Raw genomic sequence first — 9,947 nt, 5'->3', positions numbered from 1 at the left:
GTTGTGGCACGCGGGCTCAGTAGTTGTGGCTCACGGGCTCTAGAGCGCAGGCTCAGTAGTTGTGGTACATGGGCTTAGCTGCTCTGCGGCATGTGGGATCTTCCCGGACCAGGGCTCGAACCCATTTCCCCAGCATTGGCAGGTGGATTCTCAACCACTGCGCCACCAGGGAAGTCCTATTAACTTTTTAAAAAGCAATTTTAGCGCATGGCCTTGACTTGGTGCACACGCCACCCAATCTTATACACACTTAGCACCATAAAATGAGAAGCTGTGTTCAGAATGGTGACTCTGAGGCATTATGGGTACCCCAACATCAAAAAGGTTCATTTCACTTACTATACTACATTTTTTAAGGTGAGATAGCAATTTGCAATATATATTTTTAAGATTTCAACTTATGTTCCAGCTAAAGGGGCTTTCTGGTTAATCCTTACCCAAAATGAAAATTTAATTTAGCAGAATAGCCCATTCCTGAGGCAGCCTGATTACCTGAGGGTTTATTGTATCTCACAGAAATGTTTCATATGTGATGTTCACCTAAAGGCAGATTTCAAAATGGAAATGTGAGTAAGATCCTCTTAGCTTTTCTAAAGTTATGGAGCTCCTCTTAAGACTTTTCCTATCTAAAATTAACTCCAATTCCATCCTGCTGCTAATAATCAAAAACAATTTAAAGTTTGATCATGTTTCTATTTCAGAGCAAGCAGGCTTCAAGTTTTACAGTTCTGACATGTGTATCTATAACCACAGGAAGTATTCTTTGACAAAACACATACTAAAGATTGCATAGCATGCTAACTTTCCTCCAATTTTCCTTTTATGCTAAATTGCACTTGACTTTATGGTGTTACCTCATCTGTTTTTCTTTAAACAATTAGGTAACGCATAGGTGTCTCCTGAAATCCAGATCGTTATTCAGAGCTAGAAGCAGGAGAATTGTATTGATCAGATGTGGGCAGTATCTTACTTTTTTTGGTTTGTATGAACTTTACTCTTTGTATGTGTGGCTTTAAAAAAACAAAATCCTGTCAGTCCCTGAAAGATGGATGAAGAGGTAATGGGGAGGTACTGTGGAGTTTTGGTAAGAAATTATCCTGCCATCTTTCTGTCCCTTCTCCCTGTAGACAGAATGTGGATAAGATGAAACGCTGAAATCTGCAAGTCCACCAGCATTTGTTTTGAAATTCTTAGAGTGAGTTCATAAAGGCCTCCTTGCTAACAGTCCTCTGTTCTCTTTGGCAAACTCATAAAGGTTTGGCGTTTCCGTCCATCATTAAAGATGTATTAAGTGTCTGCTGTGTCCCGGGGACACAGGAAAAGGCGCTGGAGTCACAGAGGAAAATCAGACATGGTCCTGCCCTCAGGCTGTTTACATCCAAGCTGAGAGGATGACACAAAGAGCAATAAAGTTCATTACGTCAGTGAAATACCTACAGCACTAATAACTAGTTTTCTAGCAAAAAGTCACTTGAGGGCAGGAACCGTGCTCATTTCTGGCCCCCTGTAGAGCACTCTCTGTGTAGTACGTCAGCAATAAAGATTCATTTAATGGAACTGAACATACAAAAACAGAACCGTTTATCTCTCACAAACCAATTTACCCAACTTTTCTATTTCTGATATGGGCACCATCTTCTTTGCCGCTACCCATATCCAAACCTGTAGGTGACACTGGAGGCCCGTTCTCCTCCGCCCCCATATCCAGGAATGCCCATTCCTTTCGGGCTTTTCCTCTCAACTTGTCCTAGACTGGTTCACTCCACCCCAGTTTGAGTTATTACCATTTTAAGTGTCGCAAACTTTTTTTTTAATTTATATTGGAGTATAGTTGATTTACAGTGTTGTGTTAGTTTCAGGTGTACAGCAAAGTGATACAGTCATACAAATACCTATATCCATTCCTTTTCAGATTCTTTTCCCATATAGGTCATTACAGAATAGTGAGTAGAGTTCCCTGTGCTCTCCAGTAGGTCCGTGTCGGTTATCTATTTTATATATAGTGGTGTGTATATGTTAATCCCAATCTCCCAGTTTATCCTTCCTCCGTCTAGTCACTCCACCCCAGTTTGAGTTATTACCTTTCTAAGTGTTGCAGACTTCTTTTTTTAAATTTATTTTTACATTTTTATCTTTTATTTTTGTAAGTGTCGCAAACGTCTGACCGCTCTTTTTTTCTTACCTTTCGGCGTTCCTTGGTACAGGCACCAAATGAGTCATCCCGCCACCATGATGATGTCCACACTTAATTCCTGTATCTCCTGGTCTTATCTCCTCAGGATCCTCTGCAGGCATCCTTTGCTCCTTCTAAATGGAATATCTTCTGTCCTCCTGGAGTCCTCCCACTTTCCCCCTCTCTGTCCTCAGGGTTCTAAGCTCCCTCCCCATCTGTTTCCAGCTTTCAAAATCCTAGTGTTTGCATCATTTAGGGGTTTCGGTTGAAAGAAGGAAGAGTACCTCTGGCTATCTTAAGCAGAACAGGGACTTACTGAAGGATATCAGGTAGTTTGCAGAGGGCGGGGCTGGAGGAGCTAGGAGAAGGGGGAGACCAGGAGGGTTCATGGGCTCCGTAGGGAAGTTCTGGGATCCTTCCGGCGAAAGCAAACTCCATCTCTTCCTCCCTGGCCTTTGGTACCCTCTCCAGTTTCAGAGTCCTGAGTGGGAGGAGTTTATTGGCCCATCCCAGGCCATTTGTTCTCACGGGGCGTCTGGGAGTAGAAAGGCTGAGGAGGCCACTCTGCTTCCTGCCAAGGCCAAGGCTGGAGAGAAGGAAGGAAGAAGTCGAATTGCAATGACTTTCTCCCAGGAGCTGAGATGCCTGGTGGCCTCTTGGCCAAGCCTGAGGTCACCGGAGGAGGAGCTCCCTCGGGAAGGAGATAAGTTTCCTTCTGAACCTGGTGATGTTGGAAAGCTGAGGAGTTGCCCAGAGGGGCTGCAGATGAGCAGGAAGCTGTGTAAGCCTGCTGATCTGGGAGTTAATCACTGAACGTCAGGCTGGAAACGTACAAAACATGACCAACTCTCTTTAAAAAAAGGCACGTATCAGAAGAAAAACAAAGGGCCAAAGTGTGCTTTGGGAATATGACTTTTAGAGTTTGGGAGGACAGCATGCCCGACAAGGACAGACGTGGGCAGGTCAGAAAGGTAGCTGTGTTACATAATCGAACAGACAACCGCATTTCAGGAAATAGCACAAATGCCATGTGCTTCGGAAAACTGCATGGGATAAAGACCGAGAAAGAGACATTGGGTTTTAGATAATGTCCTTGGTGACTTTACAAAGAATCAGAGAAGGGGCTTCCCTGGTGGCGCAGCGGTTGGGAGTCCGCCTGCCGATGCAGGGGACGCAGGTTCGTGCCCCGGTCCGGGAAGATCCCACATGCCGCGGAGCGGCTGGGCCCGTGAGCCATGGCCGCTGAGCCTGCGCGTCCGGAGCCTGTGCTCCGCAACTGGAGAGGCCACAACAGTGAGAGGCCCGCGTACCACACACACACACAAAAGAATCAGAGAAGGATGAGGACTTCAACTCCTGATTCAGCAAAGGTTATAAAACAGACAAGCAGTAAAAAATTGGGTCAATGTTGTTATACCCATTTTGAGTAAACTAATTTAAAATTGGGCCAGACCACTTACTATAATTCTGCTCTCCTTATTAGGAAGACAAAGTTTTCACAAAACAATGGACTGAGGGAGCTTCTTTCTCAACACCATGGAGCAGCTGGCTGTCCAACTCCCTGACTTTGGACCCATCCTGGCTCAGTGCACTGTATCCCCTCCAGCCACTGACCACTGACGGCTTCCTACTGCCAGGAAGCATGCCGGGGACTTACAGGGGAGCGAGGTAAATATCATCTCCCCATTTGATAGATTTTAGATAGGTTCAGAAACACTTGTTCCAGAGTTGAAGAAGCAGAGAGTCAACCACTCAACTGCGACTTCAAAGTTATACGGGCTCCAAGGACCCTCCTTGGGTACTTCTGTTGGGGAACAAGGAAGGGCATGAGCCGTTCGTTCAGTGACAACGCCTTGTCACCTCGGGTAAACTATTATTGCTTTAATATAATGAGAAACCAGGAGCCTAAGAAGGAATCTCATTAACATGGAACCGGGCTATTCCACCAGGAAATCAGAATCATCTGAATACCAGGATTTCCTTTTGGGAAGCCATATGGGGAGGGGATTGATGACAGACATCTGGATACATGTGCCTGTTTAAGGAACCTTGCGTCTTTCCCTCTCCTCTGGGGTTACAGGTAAGCATGTGGCCAGGTGACCGGAGGGTCCCACTACCAGTGACAACTCCTTCTGGGGCCCACATTCCTACAGCTCCTTCCAGGATTCTGCCCGGTGGGCGGGCTCGAGCTGGACACGAGGGAACTCAGGCAGACACTTTGGGTTTCCTCCCCTGCTTTTAAGAAGTGCTTCCGACGATAATAGAGAGTCCAAAAGTGTCTGGTTGGGAAAGTAAATAGATACAAGGCAAATAAATAAAAATGCCCAGAAGCAGTTACAGAGAGGAAGTGACATTTTTCTGTAAGTCACTTTTCTGATGGACCGCAGGCCTGCCTCGCCGAGGATGCCAGGCGAAGGCTTCCGGGAGGGGGGCGGTGGCCGAGCCCCAGGGCGTCCCGATAAGAAAATCAAACAAAAAGACGATGGAAAGACCACCCGCCGGTCCTTCGATACCGAAGTTGCTGCCTTGCTCGCCTCTCCCGTCCTCCTATTCGCTCCGCCAGCGCGCAGGGTCGGAGCGGGGCCTCCCCTCCCCTCCCCTCCGCGCCCCGCTCGGCTCCGCGCAGGGTCCCCCGGGCCGGGCTGCGCCCCCGGCCGAGCCGCGAGCCGCGAGCCGCGAGCCGCGAACCCCGCGCCGGTCCCAGCGCCGCCCGAGCCCGGCCGCCGTGCGCGCCCAGGTGGGTCCCGGGCGGCGGACGCGCGGGCCTGGGCGGCCCCGGCGGCGTCACGGGGCGGAGCGGAGGAGGCGGAGGAGGAAGGGCGCGCGGCGGGCGCTGCCGGGAGGGGCGGGGGCGCCGCGGCGGGAGCGGAGGCCGGAGCAGAGCGGGCCGGCGGGCGCGGGGCTCGGCGGCGGGGGTCGGCCGGGCCCGCGGGGTCCGCCCGGGCCTGAGCGTCCGCCGAGCGGCGGGAGGAGCGAGGGGCGCAGACAAAGAGCGGCGCCTGGGCGGGCGCAGCGCGGCCGCCGCCCGGGACCCGCGCCGCTGCCCCGGCCTCGGCGGGCGGCGCGCGAGGTAAGCGGGGCCGGGGCGGGGACGGGGGACCGGGGACCGGGGCCGGGGCCGGGGCCGGGGCGGAGGCCGCCAACTTGGGCCGCTCTCGGAGTTGCGGCGCCGCGGGGCTGGCGGGGCGGGGCGCGCCGGGGCCGGGGGCCGGGTGCCCTCGCGGCCTGGCCCCGCGGCCGCCGGCATCTCCGGCTCGTCCCCTCCCTGGGCCGGGCGGGCTGGGCGGGCCTGCGCGGCGGTCCCGGGACTGGGCCCGCGCGGGGGCGCGGAGCGGGGGCCGGGCCAGCCCCCGGGGAGGACCGCGCGGATCGCAGGCTCCGCTCAGGACGCGGGAGGCGAGCGCGCCCCCCGGAACTTCTGTGGGTCGCGACTGTTTGCGAACCCTTGCGGAGCTGCTGTCACTTGGCGTACGGGAGGCTCTCCGGGCCGGGGCGCTTTGTGCCGGGGCCGGGCACCGCATCTTGCCCGAGATCACCGGCCCCGGAAACAAAGTTTCTCACGATCGCGCTGCCCTGGGCTTATTCTGGGCGATCGAACCACCCAGAGGTTCTGGAAGAATTCGGTGTGTGACTTGAGGGCGTAGACGGTAACTCCCCTGGTGAGCGCAGTCGGCGTGGAGTGTGCGGGGGGTGTGATCGCAAAACGCTTTCGTTTGTGGACCGTGGAGATCGCCCTGGAAGGGCTGCGCGGGTGCCCGGGGGTTCCGGACTCACTGGCGTCTCTACAGCGCTGGGGACAAAGCAGGAGCGGGCGCGGGTCGGCCTCTGGCACCCAGGACAGGTCAGGTCGGCAGTGTCCCCCGTATTTGGCTTTGTTTATTTTGCCAACAGGTTTAAGGCTGAACCTGGCAAGTTTGCGTCTGCACAACGGGATGAGCAGGCCGCAGCGCTGGGCCCGCGCAGGCCCACCCCTTCCTTTGACCCCAAAGAAACCGCACCCCGAGAGGCCACCGGGTGTGGCTTGCGGGACCCACAGGTAGGGGGGTCCTTACCTGGTCCCGACCCAGTGTGGCTTTCTCCTGGGCTTCGCCAAAGGGATTTTGGTAGGAATGAGAGTTATTCAGGGTGTGTTTCATCCCACTGCATTTGATATCGTAAGCAACAGGACTTAAAACGACTGAAAATGAAATTAATCTGGGCTGAAATTAACTTATCAAAGCAGACCTAAACTTTGCTTCTGAACACTCCCTTAATTCACTTACCCAGGGGCCCTAGATGAACGGGTAAATGAATGACAGGATTCAGGCATGGGTGGTGGGGTCGTATAAAGAGGGTAGCAGCCAGTGAACACGAGCAGGTCGAGTGGGCCTAACCAGGAGACTCAGCTGTCGGTGTAGGCTTTTAGGTGTTTGGAACAGGGGTTTCCCCAGATGTGGGTGTTAACCGTGTTTCTGAATTAGTGACCAGGAGGGAAAATCCTACTGTGATGTTTCTCTCCTCCAGGTTGGTTAGATGTAGTTTTGAAGAAAGTGGCCGGATCTTAGTGGTCCTCTGGCTGCAGCTAGTTGAGGCTGAAATTGGGAACTTAAAGCAGCTGTGAGCTGGTAGTAACCTAGAGGCCTCACCTGGGCCCCGAGCGTCTCAGCTGCTACCTAAGTACTCAGCAGGATTGATTCTGGGCCACGGGATGACATTGCCATCTGGAGGATAGGCTGACCCGTCCCCTTCGCTCCGCATTTAAGGTGGGGCCTGATGAAGGTGATCGCAACTAGCTGTGCTCATTTGTCAGGCTTTGAGGTTTTCTTTATTACGTGCCCTGTACTTCAGTTCTCTTCATCCCTCATCTCTTTGAAGCTGCCACATTTCCCAGCCTCTGTTAAAATATTTGCATTGGGCGATTATTGAGGTTTTCCAACAAACAGATCACATGTACACAGTATTTGAGACGTGCTGTCATCCACTGTAAACATACCTGAAGTCTTCCTTGTGTGTATACAAACTGGATAACCTTTTAAAATACCCTGAAGTCTTCTCCATTGCCCAGAATGACCTGGAGCTTTCTCCTCGGTCACTTCATTAGCATTGGCTGGATGAGGCTGTGTTACACATGTTTCTCCGGGATATGCATGCTTCTCACTGCCCAGAATGGCCTCCCGTGAACCAGGGGAGAGGGCCGGTGAGATGCTTCTCCTATATGAAAAATCAAGCAGAAGATTGCTCGCTAGAACTGCAGGGTAGGGTGGTGGACCATGTTTGGAAATCTAGTAAGCTGACTTTCTTCACAGATGAACTGGAAACTCCCCACGACTCAAATCCGAGGCTTGCAAGATGAGTTTTCCCATCCAGATGAGTTGCAAATGGCCCTTCCAAAATGTTTCTCTTTCCTAAATGAGTGATGGAAACCCTTTGTGGCCTGTTTTCAAAGGCTAAAAATGACATCGTGCTGATACTGTTAAATGCTTGAGTTAAGACAGTTTAGAAGGAGGTCAGGAGAGCCATTTAACGGTTTCAAAGTATGGAGCTAAAGTAAAGATAGTTTCTTGTTTCTTTAGGCCATTTTAGTAACACAGTTTTAAAAATGAGACTGTTTTTTTCTTTTCCTGCGTTTCACTTTGAATGGATCCCAAAGTGTGTCAATTTCTGAAGGTATAATTAACATTAACCAGTTATAACTCCCTCCCCCAACGCACACACATGCATTTGCCACAGTTGGCCCCGTGGCTTGTGTTCATTCCTTGTACACACGGATGCCCAGAAAATACTGACTGAACACGTGAATATCGAGTTCTGAGCCTGTCAGTCATTAAGGCTCTAGGTTCATAAGGTTTTGCTTCCAGCACGTCCAGGTCCAGACAATGGGAGGATTTGGTCTGGTGGCCTCTCTATTTGGTAAATTCTCTGTCAAACGAGTCATTTATAGTCCTGAAGCTAAAATTAATTTAAAAAAAAAAAAAAAGCAAGATGAAAAGCAAACCAGCTACATCACCCCCTGGTGGGATGCCTAAATATTTTACTTTTCAATAGGTTGTCTGTCCAGGTTAACCTGAACTGGAAACTCTGGACAGAGCATTTGTTATCCCGGCCTGGTAAGCTAGCCATGTAGTGTTCTCTTACCTCTTTTTATACCATTTTTTAATGTTTTTAAGAAAAGAAGCTTCAAGTGCACTCAGAATCGAAATACTGCAATTTCCCCTTTTGAGAGTTTCGGAAAGTGGGATCGTTTTGCTGGTTGGTAGTTAAAGGAAGATCTGAAACGCCCAAGTCAGATAAAAATAACAGGTACTAGTGTTCAGATGGAAGATTATGGCTTACCAATTAGCTTTCCCATCCACCACCATACTTAGTATCAAAATAACATGGTGACGTGGGCTCCGGCCCTGATGTCTGTGTGAGGACCCCGGAGCCCAGAGACAGTGGCGGGGTGACAGAGCCCCCTGGCTGCTCAGCAGGAGGAGACGACCCCCAGAGGTGCTGGGCGTGGTAGTCCCTGGGAGGCTGCGGGTCTGCCGCAGGTCCTGATGGGCGGAGCGTGTGGGCCCCTGCCCGGCTGCAGGTGGGAGCAGGGCGGGCAGGTGAGTTCACTCTGGAGGTGACCTCCTGTCCTGATTTTGGTGTCTGAGCCCGTTGGCCTGGACATTCTTTGCGAGTTGAAGGGCGCTTGTCCCCATTCAGTGTGTGCACGCCTGCTCAGGCTGCCCTCACAGATCCCACAGGCTGAGCGTGAAAAAGAAGCTTATTTCTCGCCCTTCTGGAGGCTGTAAAGTGAGGATCCAGGTGCTGGCAGACTCAGTTCTCAGTGAGCCTCTCTTCCTGCTGTGTCCTCACACGCCCTGCATGTGGGGCGTTCTGGCGTCTGTTCCTCTTCCTAGGAGGACACCAGTCCTGTTGGGTTAGGGCCCCACCCCTCTGACCTCATTGAACTTTAGTTGCTGCCAGGGCTCTTTCTGCAGACGCAGGCACGTCGGGGGTGAGGGCTTCAGCATGTGAATTCGGGGGGCAGTTCAGTTCATAACAGTGCGTCACTCTGTTCAAAACCAGGCTGATGATTTTAGGGCTTCCTGTGGCTTCTGTCACCCCGATCTGGAATCTGGTGCTTGAGGACATCTGTGGCGGGGAGGGGAGGGGCTGGCAGCTCAGCGTTCATCACGCAGCCTCCACATGCGGGGAAGGCAGCCGCTGGGATCCAGATGCTTCAGGCTTTGAGGAGAACCATTAGGAGAGAGAACTAGCCCTGACCGATTCCCTTTGTGGACGCTTCCCCTCAGCCGGTGTTGGCTCAGCTGCAGCAGGGTTTTTGGATCAGGATCATGGTCAAATACAAGATGTACGGAAAGTGCTGGATTTGGTATGGAAACGAGAGCATTTCCTGGCTACAGATGGAACCTGGGGCCAGGAGCATCGCTGGGGCTGCTGCTAAGACTGTGGATCTGCTGGGAGCCAGCGTCCCCTTGGCGGGTGCGGGAGGGTTTGCTGACGTCCACGCTGATCGCTGCCTGTGTCGCTGGCCTGGGCCGGTGGGAGCTGTTCTAGGTGATCACCTGTGTGACCGCAGCTCTCCAGCTGCAAACCTGTTCACTCCTGACTCAGTCGGTCATTCCAGTGAATCATCCGACCTCCCTCCGGTCATTTCCACTGAAAACTCTGAACATCACAGCTGTTGGCACCGCCTCCTGACCTGCCTGCCTTCTCGTTAATGTCCCCAGCATTGACTCACTGCGTCATCCTGGACTCTCCCTTGCCTCCCAAATCCCAATCTTATTAATTTTACCTCCAA

At 52.2% G+C, this 9,947-nt stretch overlaps 1 protein-coding gene across 5 annotated transcripts in view; it reads left to right on the top strand.

Moving 5' to 3' along the window:
* Window positions 1-4,856: 4,856 nt before the first annotated feature.
* The window catches only part of NCK2 (NCK adaptor protein 2), a 133,813-nt gene continuing 128,722 nt past the window's right edge, over window positions 4,857-9,947 (top strand). For 3 of the 5 annotated variants that reach the window (XM_070046881.1, XM_060309639.2, XM_070046882.1), the window contains exon 1: window positions 5,050-5,243. The gene's annotated coding sequence lies outside the window, so the exon portion shown is untranslated. Of the gene's footprint in view, window positions 4,911-5,049; window positions 5,244-5,996; window positions 6,015-9,947 lie in introns of those variants that run through there. The other 2 variants (XM_060309641.2, XM_060309642.1) reach the window with 2 other exon arrangements.

Source organism: Globicephala melas, chromosome 12 (assembly GCF_963455315.2).
Source record: "Globicephala melas chromosome 12, mGloMel1.2, whole genome shotgun sequence".
Taxonomy (NCBI): Eukaryota; Metazoa; Chordata; class Mammalia; order Artiodactyla; family Delphinidae; genus Globicephala; species Globicephala melas.
This window is presented reverse-complemented; position numbering and strand designations above follow the sequence as displayed.